This window comes from Neopelma chrysocephalum, unplaced genomic scaffold, assembly GCF_003984885.1.
Source record: "Neopelma chrysocephalum unplaced genomic scaffold, ASM398488v2 Primary Assembly neopelma1_23b, whole genome shotgun sequence".
In the NCBI taxonomy this organism is placed as follows: Eukaryota; Metazoa; Chordata; class Aves; order Passeriformes; family Pipridae; genus Neopelma; species Neopelma chrysocephalum.
The window spans coordinates 15,612,278-15,620,802 of NW_020897692.1; the positions used below are offsets into that span (position 1 = coordinate 15,612,278).

The 8,525-nt window shown below is 31.7% G+C and overlaps 1 protein-coding gene across 1 annotated transcript in view; it reads left to right on the top strand.

Annotated features, from left to right (window-relative positions):
• The first annotated feature begins 2,860 nt into the window (after positions 1–2,860).
• The window catches only part of EYS (eyes shut homolog), an 868,863-nt gene continuing 863,198 nt past the window's right edge, over positions 2,861–8,525 (top strand). Inside the window, exon 1 of the mRNA XM_027698171.1 lies at positions 2,861–2,904. The gene's annotated coding sequence lies outside the window, so the exon portion shown is untranslated. The remainder of the gene's footprint in view (positions 2,905–8,525) is intronic.

Here is an 8,525-nt window from a genome sequence, read left to right on the forward strand (position 1 = left end):
CAAACTCAGAGAGACAAAGAAAATAGAAATGGAAAGTATGTAAGCAGCTCTGGCCCCTTCTTGTACATGTCACCACTAGAAATTCCTCTTTCCTAAGCTTAACTTCAACTGCTCAGGGACTTTTTGAGTTATAGCAACATCTGCATGATTGTCCTTTGGCCAATTTGCGGCCTATGGGGCCTTTGTGCTTTTCATTCTTCTCAGCAGTTTGTCAGTCTCTACATAAAATTCAGACCTGCGCTCTTTCACTGTTCTTTTTTGCCAAAAAGATCATATAGACTCTGGGACATTCTCTAAGGTTGCTTCTAAGAAGGAGTGAGTTGCCTCTGTCTTTAGAGAGATAATAGAGCCATTCTAACACTTTTAATAACACATAAACTCTACAAATCAAAGGAAGAAATAAAAAAAAAAGATATCAGAGTTCACAAAGATACAAAGCACAAATTAATCTAAAACAATTTCAGCCTCTCTGTGATTTGTTTTGTACATAATGTACATATTTTTCAAAATTCAGTTGTATATTTTTGATGAAATTACTCTAAAATTATTTTCTTTACATTTTAACCTAGTTTTAAGTGCTGTCATGTAAATTTTTTTCATTTGTTTTGCTGAGTACCCTCCATTAATAATTTCCCCTATTTTAAAAATATTCAGAATAATTTTCCCTTATGTTTTCCTAAAAGGCTCTCTTGAAACCTCTTAAAAACTCTTCAACTTTCTGATATAAAAATTGTGAATGTACATGCAATACTTTATGTTCAAATACCACATACTCTTTTACATACTATATTTTGTAATGATATATTCTGGAAATGCTCCTTCTAAGAGGTTTTCAAAGCTATTATACAACATATACTGTGTGGAGTATTTTATTGACTTTGACAAGTATTACAGCCCAAAAAGGAATTGGGCAGAAGTTGTCTAAAACAAGAAATTTGGTTTAAAATTGGTGAGCAGCTTGGACTAGAATAAGGGGGACTTTTCCAAAAAGGTAGAAAGTAGTTCATTTGTGAAATGCTAACTCATTTTATTTTGACTATTCAAGGAAAAGTTCTTTTCCATTCAAAACATTGTTCATTTGAAAGTAAACCCAAATTTTTATGTAGTTTTTTTAAATGTTTAATTCAAAAGAGATGAGTGTATTTAACCTAAGATTACCTGCATTGACTGCAACTTAATATTATTTTCTTGTTTTTTCTGTTTGTTTTGCTGAAGACAACTCTACTTTTTATCTTGAATCTCCTAACTCTTACTCAAAAATCAATAGAAAGAAATACTAATTCAACCTGAACTGTTTTTCCTGAAGTTTTAATTTGACCATGGATCAATAATTAATACTTTTCCTCCAGTATTCTTTAAGATTAAAGCAAAAATATTATAGGGAAATTAATAATAAGGAAATTCATAGGCTTCTCCCTGCTCTATTTTTTTATTTGGTCTGGTGTCTTTTTTGTTTTGCTTGTTTGTTTCTTTCTTTTTTTTCTTTTTCCTTTTTTTTTCTTCTTGAGGGATAGTAGGTAGAGGTATTGCATGGTCGTACCATTAGCATAATCAGAAATTCCCTTTGACATCAATGGTGAGGTCTGTTGATGGGGTTATCTTCATGTTTGAAATATCTAAGACTCCTGGAGATACGGTCTTAAATCCCAGTAGGACTGCATCAATCTTTAACCTTCAAAGGCATATTGATCAAATGGTCTTATGTCATGTGTGGTTTAGACCTTTGGTACGACAGTCCTTTCTGCTGTTTGGAGAGTAAAGTTGAAGTGGCCTTATCCTTGAAGGAGGAGTTGTTTTTGTGACTACAGTCAAGAGGCTTCCCAGTGTTATGTAGTGGGAAACATAATGTCTTTGTGAAATGCCTTAGTACAAAAGAATCTCAATTGATTATAAAATATAATTTCTGTGTACTTATGTAAACTTCCCACTGAATTAATATCCTGGAGCTCAGATGTACTACTAAATATACATATTTGATAGAAGAATCGTGTTTTTTGTTTTCAGAAAATATTGTTATGATATTTTTTCATCTGATAACAATCAACTAATCATCAGAGGTAAATGAAATTCAGAAAGATATGTGAAGTAGAAAAAGACTTTTTAAAATAAAATTTTGAGCTGCCAAAGACGTGCGTCAGTCTGAATTTTGACAAATGATACTTTGCAGTTTATGCAGACTGTGTTCAGAAATACTGGTTTTGAATTGTAATAGTATTTTAAACTTCACATCACAAAATAAAAATATTTACAAATCTAAATGAATGACTGAATAGAAAATAAATCCCTGGATTTTAATAGTTTCAAGCCTCTGTAAATCTGGAACTTGTTGAAAATTTTTCCTCTTTGAATCCTTTATTAACAATAATTAAAAAACTTAAAATACAAGAACTTAAAAGGTCTTTATTTTTATAAACTATCGGTTTAAAGACAGTTTTTTTGAAGATGCAAATTATGCTTCCTTCAGACTAAAATGCAGTATTAATTTTATAGCCTTTACATATTGAGTAAAGGTTTAGGAAGATTAGTTACCTGCCTAGAGAGCTTCCAGGCAGATTATGTTTCACTGTTATGTATTTTTCTAACATTAATACAAATTCTTTGTACCTACTATCAAATTTTCAGACAACGAGAGGATTCGTCTGGTAAAGCAAATTGAAAACATTTAGAATCCATTCTTATTTCTTATCAGCAGCATGCTGTCTAGTCCCTCAAGCAGACAATCTCTAGTACAATACCATCTAATGCTGTCATTAAATCCTCAGCGTCAGGTTTCTGTAGCAACAGCAGAGCTCTCCCGGCTTCACTGTCTGCATCTGAAATCCGGAACAAAAACAGTTAATCTTATGCTGATTTTCTGCGTTTATTTGACAGATTTAATCTGAGACCTGTAGCTGGAAATAAGTGGTAAGTAGTAGTTAAAATTTGTGATTATTAAATTGCAGGGTTGTATTGTAGTTGTTGATGTACATGCACACCAGATGGTGGCCTGCTGTATTCATCACCAGATTAGAAAGATAAAGTCTGCGCTATATGTAGGCCTACACACCCACTTAAGGGTTTACTTTGTAATGCATAATAGGTTACAGGACTTCTAGTGCTTATTTAAGATATCTTGAAAAGCTTTTACTTTGATTTGATTATAGATTTGACAGGATGAATATATTCCCAAGGTGTTCAAAGTTAGTTTTGATGTTACTGTTTTTACACTGCTATCCCTCTCCTGGCTGACTACAGCAAACAGTATACAGGTTACTTAGAATTTACCTGGTTTAGGAGCTGTTGTTCACAGAACAGACAATTATATTTGATTTAAAATATATGATAATAATTAAAAAGTGTGACCAGAACACACCATGATTTTCTTAAAGAAAAACTTCAAAATGTGATTTAGAAACTCAACGTTTGCGCTTACTAGCATATTCTAAATACAAACTTTTCTCTATGCACTAAAACCAAAGAAATCGTCTTCTGAAATTAGCTTTTTTCATTTCTAAGACAGAAAAATTTTCCTAAAACAATTAGAAATCCCACCCAAATAGAATGGGGAGTTCCCAGATCAAACGAATTTTGAGTTTCATTTTAGTAATTATGTATTATTTCTCATTATATTTTTATAATCTTGTTGTTGAAGTTATAAACATGGATGATTATTTTAAGGAATTTTACTTACATACACTATCCATTTTTTGAAAGCAATATTTATCCAAAATGTAGTTGATACATTTTTAAAAGCTCTTTGTAAATAAGCCTGAATTACTGTCATTTCTTGATGTACAAAATTTTTCTATGTTCATCATGAAAGCTATGATATAGGCTGAATTAAACTGTTGTGACTGTTGCTTTTATTGTTTAAATTAAACCCAGACATTGTGCCTTTGTACTTTTGAAGATTCAAAGAAAAAAGGCAACACAGGTATAAAAAATATTTTTATTTATACATATATGAGAATATTTTTTTCATATTTTAGTGAGATGGGACATCTCTAAGACGAAGAGATACTGTAGCAAGTATCAAGAACTTTCGCAGAATCGGTATTTTTGCCTTTTCTTTGAGGCATCTTCAGAGATAGCTTCTTGATATATTAGTTTTGTACTAAAATAATAACATTATGTGTTATAATAATCTTCATATAACTGTGAAAGTAATTTAAATTATATCTGCAATTTCATGTTTCATTTTTAAGTATTTTGTTGAATAATTCTGCTAATTAGTAAGAAGTATTTAAGAAATTTCATTAAAATACAGTGTTCATCTAGTTCAGGGTTAAACCTCTTTTGTGAAGTAACCAGGACAATCATGGTCATTTTCTAAGGGCCTTTTCCAAGTAACATCAGTGGTAGCTGTTCTTTGCTAAAGAATAGTATGATACGACAGAGAGGATAATCATATGAAAGGCATGTAAATATGTACAGAAATATGTTATAAAGATAGAAAATCATTTTAATAAGACATATTTGAAATGTTTTAAACATAGGAAGATACATGCATCTTCTTTATGATTGTATTTTAGGTTCATATCAGTGCACAACCAAAATATCACTTGCCTGTGTGAAGAGGAGTTATATAAACACACCAGAGCAGTTTAAGCTTGTGTGGTATCTATGTAGTACATTTTCCAGCAAGAAAGAGAGTAGGAAATCAGCAGACCCTTGACTACACAGTATTATGCTAACAGCAGCATTGAACTGATTTGACAATGAACAGGGAATAGGAAAAATCCACACTTGACAGATCTTTGGCTTAGATCTCTCTTCTGCAATGATATGGAGATAGTAATGGAAGAGTAGCAAAAATCCCACACATCTTGACCTCACATAGGTGAAACATATACAGATGGAACACAGTGCTAAGTAATCCAGACTAGTAAAGATCCTTGTATGTCCTCACAGTGTAGGGCAACAACCTGGACCCAACAGTCTCAGGAGCACCAGCTGTAGAACTCAGGCCATGCTTTTCCTAATTTTCAGAAGAAATACCTGTTTGTTTAAAATAAATTTTTCTTTCTTCAAAGGAGACCTGGCAGTTTTCTATTACACCAGTGGTGTTTCAATAAAATAAACAGTGTTTTGATAATAACATTTTGAGCTATTTTTATAATTGCTAGAGCTGCATAGGTACCTAGTCAGACTTTGGATTATTTTACTATAAACATAAAGCAATCAATCCTGTAAAAAAAAGTATTTCTGGAGAAACAATTTTACTCATAGAAACACAACTAGGTATTTAAGGCTAAATGGAGGCAGAATTTATTTTTTTAGTCATTATTAAACTGCTTGGCTTGGATCTTAATTTTCCATGTCTCTCATTAATATTCATAATAATGTTGACTATTTAGTACCTATTTTCTTTAGGTTATAGACAAGTCGTCCAGCTTAAAAAAAATTGTGAGCAAATTTTAAGAAATCATGAACATATTTGCCAAATTTTTATTTATTTCTTGTATGCACTTATATTGCAGAAAGTGTTTGACTGTTTTCACACAGGTTCATCCATTCTTTATGAACATTCCTAGACAGTACCACTGAGCTTTTGCATGAATAGGGAAAAAAATAGGTAGTCTGTATTATTTACCTTTTTTTAAAAGACATCCTCCCTGTGAAAATGTTATGTAATGAATATTAAAAATTAGATAATACGATATTCTACAAATGTGAACCTTGACATTTTGTGTTCCCAAAACCATTTGGGAGAGTTGATTTTCTTTCTAGTCTCATACATTATCTTGTTTTGTGGCTTCCTACTTTTTTTTTGTCATAAACACTTGGTAAATAGAAAATTTATAGGAAAATCAGATTTCTTATAGAGTGAACATGCTGACAGGAACCGACTGTGATACAAGCAGTAACATGAGGGTTTCACGTCCATAGTGATGCATTTTCTTACTATCTCCCCATTCTGTCAGTCCAGCATCGATTCTCTTGTGACAGTCAGATGAATCACATTTGAACCGCAAATTCCTGAGGCTCATTTAGCTATGGAGAGATGATAGAGAAGGAAAAATAATGTCATTGGTTTCACCAATCAAAGCCATTTCTCTGGAAAATAAATTCATGATGTAGTAAAATATAGAATAACAGCATTTCTATACTGTTACAATCTTTTAGTCATTTTGTAAAAAAGCACACTTTTTTATAAAGTTAATAAATCAAATGGACAGATGATCAATGTCAAATCTACTGGAAAACTGCCTGTGTGAGTGGAATGAAAGATTAGATAATAATCTGTCACTCAAAGAGCTGATGACCATGTGTATATTGCTAAGCATACCTCAGACAAGAGTTGTAGTAAAAGTCACCTTCATCCTAAAATGACTTTAGCGTAGATTTCATACTAAAGTGTGAAAGATATTTAAGGTTAATAAAGATTTCAAAAGTGTATGATGAAGAAGCAGTTAGTAGCTAAAAATATATCTTGAACATTGACTTTCTCTATCAGTCCAATCATTGCAAAAATTATAAATCATAATAATTATTTGTTAAATCAAAAGAGACTAAATTAATTTGCAAAAATATTAATTGACAAAGGTTGTAAAATAACTTGGCATACTTTACACAGTAATGTTGCTTCTGTGTTTTTAGGACCCTTCTGATGCCCCAATCTTACATTAGCTTTTCTACTTTTGTATGACTGCCAGACAGTGTGTTCATTTGAAAATCTTCCTTTATGCATCAAAACTGCAAAACTTAAATAGGGCAAATATGTCATGCAACCTGAAGCATTGGCTAGAGAAAGCTGCTCAAAGAAGTAAGTGGTTGCAAGGTAGGTACTCTATGGTCTCTTTTTTCATTCACTGAACACTGGTTAATTCACAGATTTTGAAGTGATACTTCTTGACTTCTTGAGGAGGGAATTTAAGGTGACAGAAGAAAGGAAGGATGCTAGTTTCTTCCAGGATAGGGAGTAATTTTGAAACTGTGGAGCTGGTTTTCTTCCACAGTCAAGAAATTAACATGGCAGGACTCTCCTGCTTCTTACAAGGTCTAAGCTTTCTTAGGGAGCACCTTAGCCTGTAATTTATATAGTCACACTTTTTTCTTCTTGCTCACTGAATTTTGCATTTTATACAACTTGTCTTAGCTTCAACCTCAATTCCTGGTACTTAAAGAACTTTACAAAGATGCAGAACATTTAGAAAATACCTGAGCTACTTAGGCTAAACGGCTACTTTTCTTCCTAAATGAAATAGCATCTACCTTGAAAATGTTGAGGTAGAAATTATAAATTCAGTCTTAAAATGGACAAAATTATCTTGCGGGGAAAAAAACTACATATTTTACTAGGCAATTTAAAATTTTCATTAACTCAATGTTTGTGGAATGCTTAAAGCTCTAAGTAATTTTATTTTTTCAGACTGCCAATGTAATCATGTTGATGCTTAGATGTCTATGATGTGCAAAATTCTATTGCCATATAATACTGAACAGAAGTGTAAGCCTGACATCAATGCTCGTATTATCAAAATATTATACATATCATTTTGATAATATTTGCACGGTCTTGTCTTTGAAAGTGCTTGTGATTGTTTTATAATATATCAAAATTAATAGATGTGATCATCATATAAATGTTGTAGAAAAATTAGGAAACTTCAAAAAACAAAGTTTCTTATTCAAAATAATTCTTTCCAATGTGGAATTTAAAATAAAGGGTATAACTCCATAATTAAAAATAAAATAAAGAAAATAGGTTAGAGGGATGATTATTCTCACTGGTGAGACCAATGGTATAATTTCATTTATGCTGAACATTGGAAAGGGAGTTGATAAGAATTGCAAAAATCTTTGGAGTTGCTGAACATAACTGCATGTGACAGAATTCATAAATGTAACTTTTCAAATGAAAGGCTGAAAGGTTGCCTTAAAGTATCTTAAGAGAAACTTTTTACATTTGTGAAGTTTTTTAGATAATTTAGAACATTAATGTAAATGCATAACTTAGAAATTGATATACAGAATCTAAAACTGGAATATGGAAAACGGGAAAAAAACAATGGAAGCAATGGAGTTTTCAGTACATGATGCCCATCACAGGACCTGATTTTTTTTTTTTTGCAAAGCATGACTTTGGCAATTCTATGTATATGGTTAAATGTAAGGGAATGTAACGTAACAGGAGATCAGACAAGAATATCCACTTCCCTGAAAAAATTTTCACACAAAGAGCAAGAATTGTTTCTGTGGGTGGGAAAAAATCAATATTATTTTTTAATATCTTCACAATTTTTATATATTTGACATATATTTTATGTATTTTATGCATGTTTTTTAATATAAAAGTATTATTTTAGCTCACTATGTATGCCCTAAGTAAGGTAATTTTCAGTGGAAACTGATGACAATTCAATGTTAAAATAGAAAAATCTTTTTCATCCTTTAAAATTACTGCTCAGGCACAAATAGTATTCATGGGAGAAGTGCCACGAATAAAGCTTGTCATGTAGAAGTAGAACTGAATTAGAGTTCTGACTGTCTCAGCTCAGATTCTGTCTAGTCCTCCTCACAACTCTTAAATGGGATGCATAAAC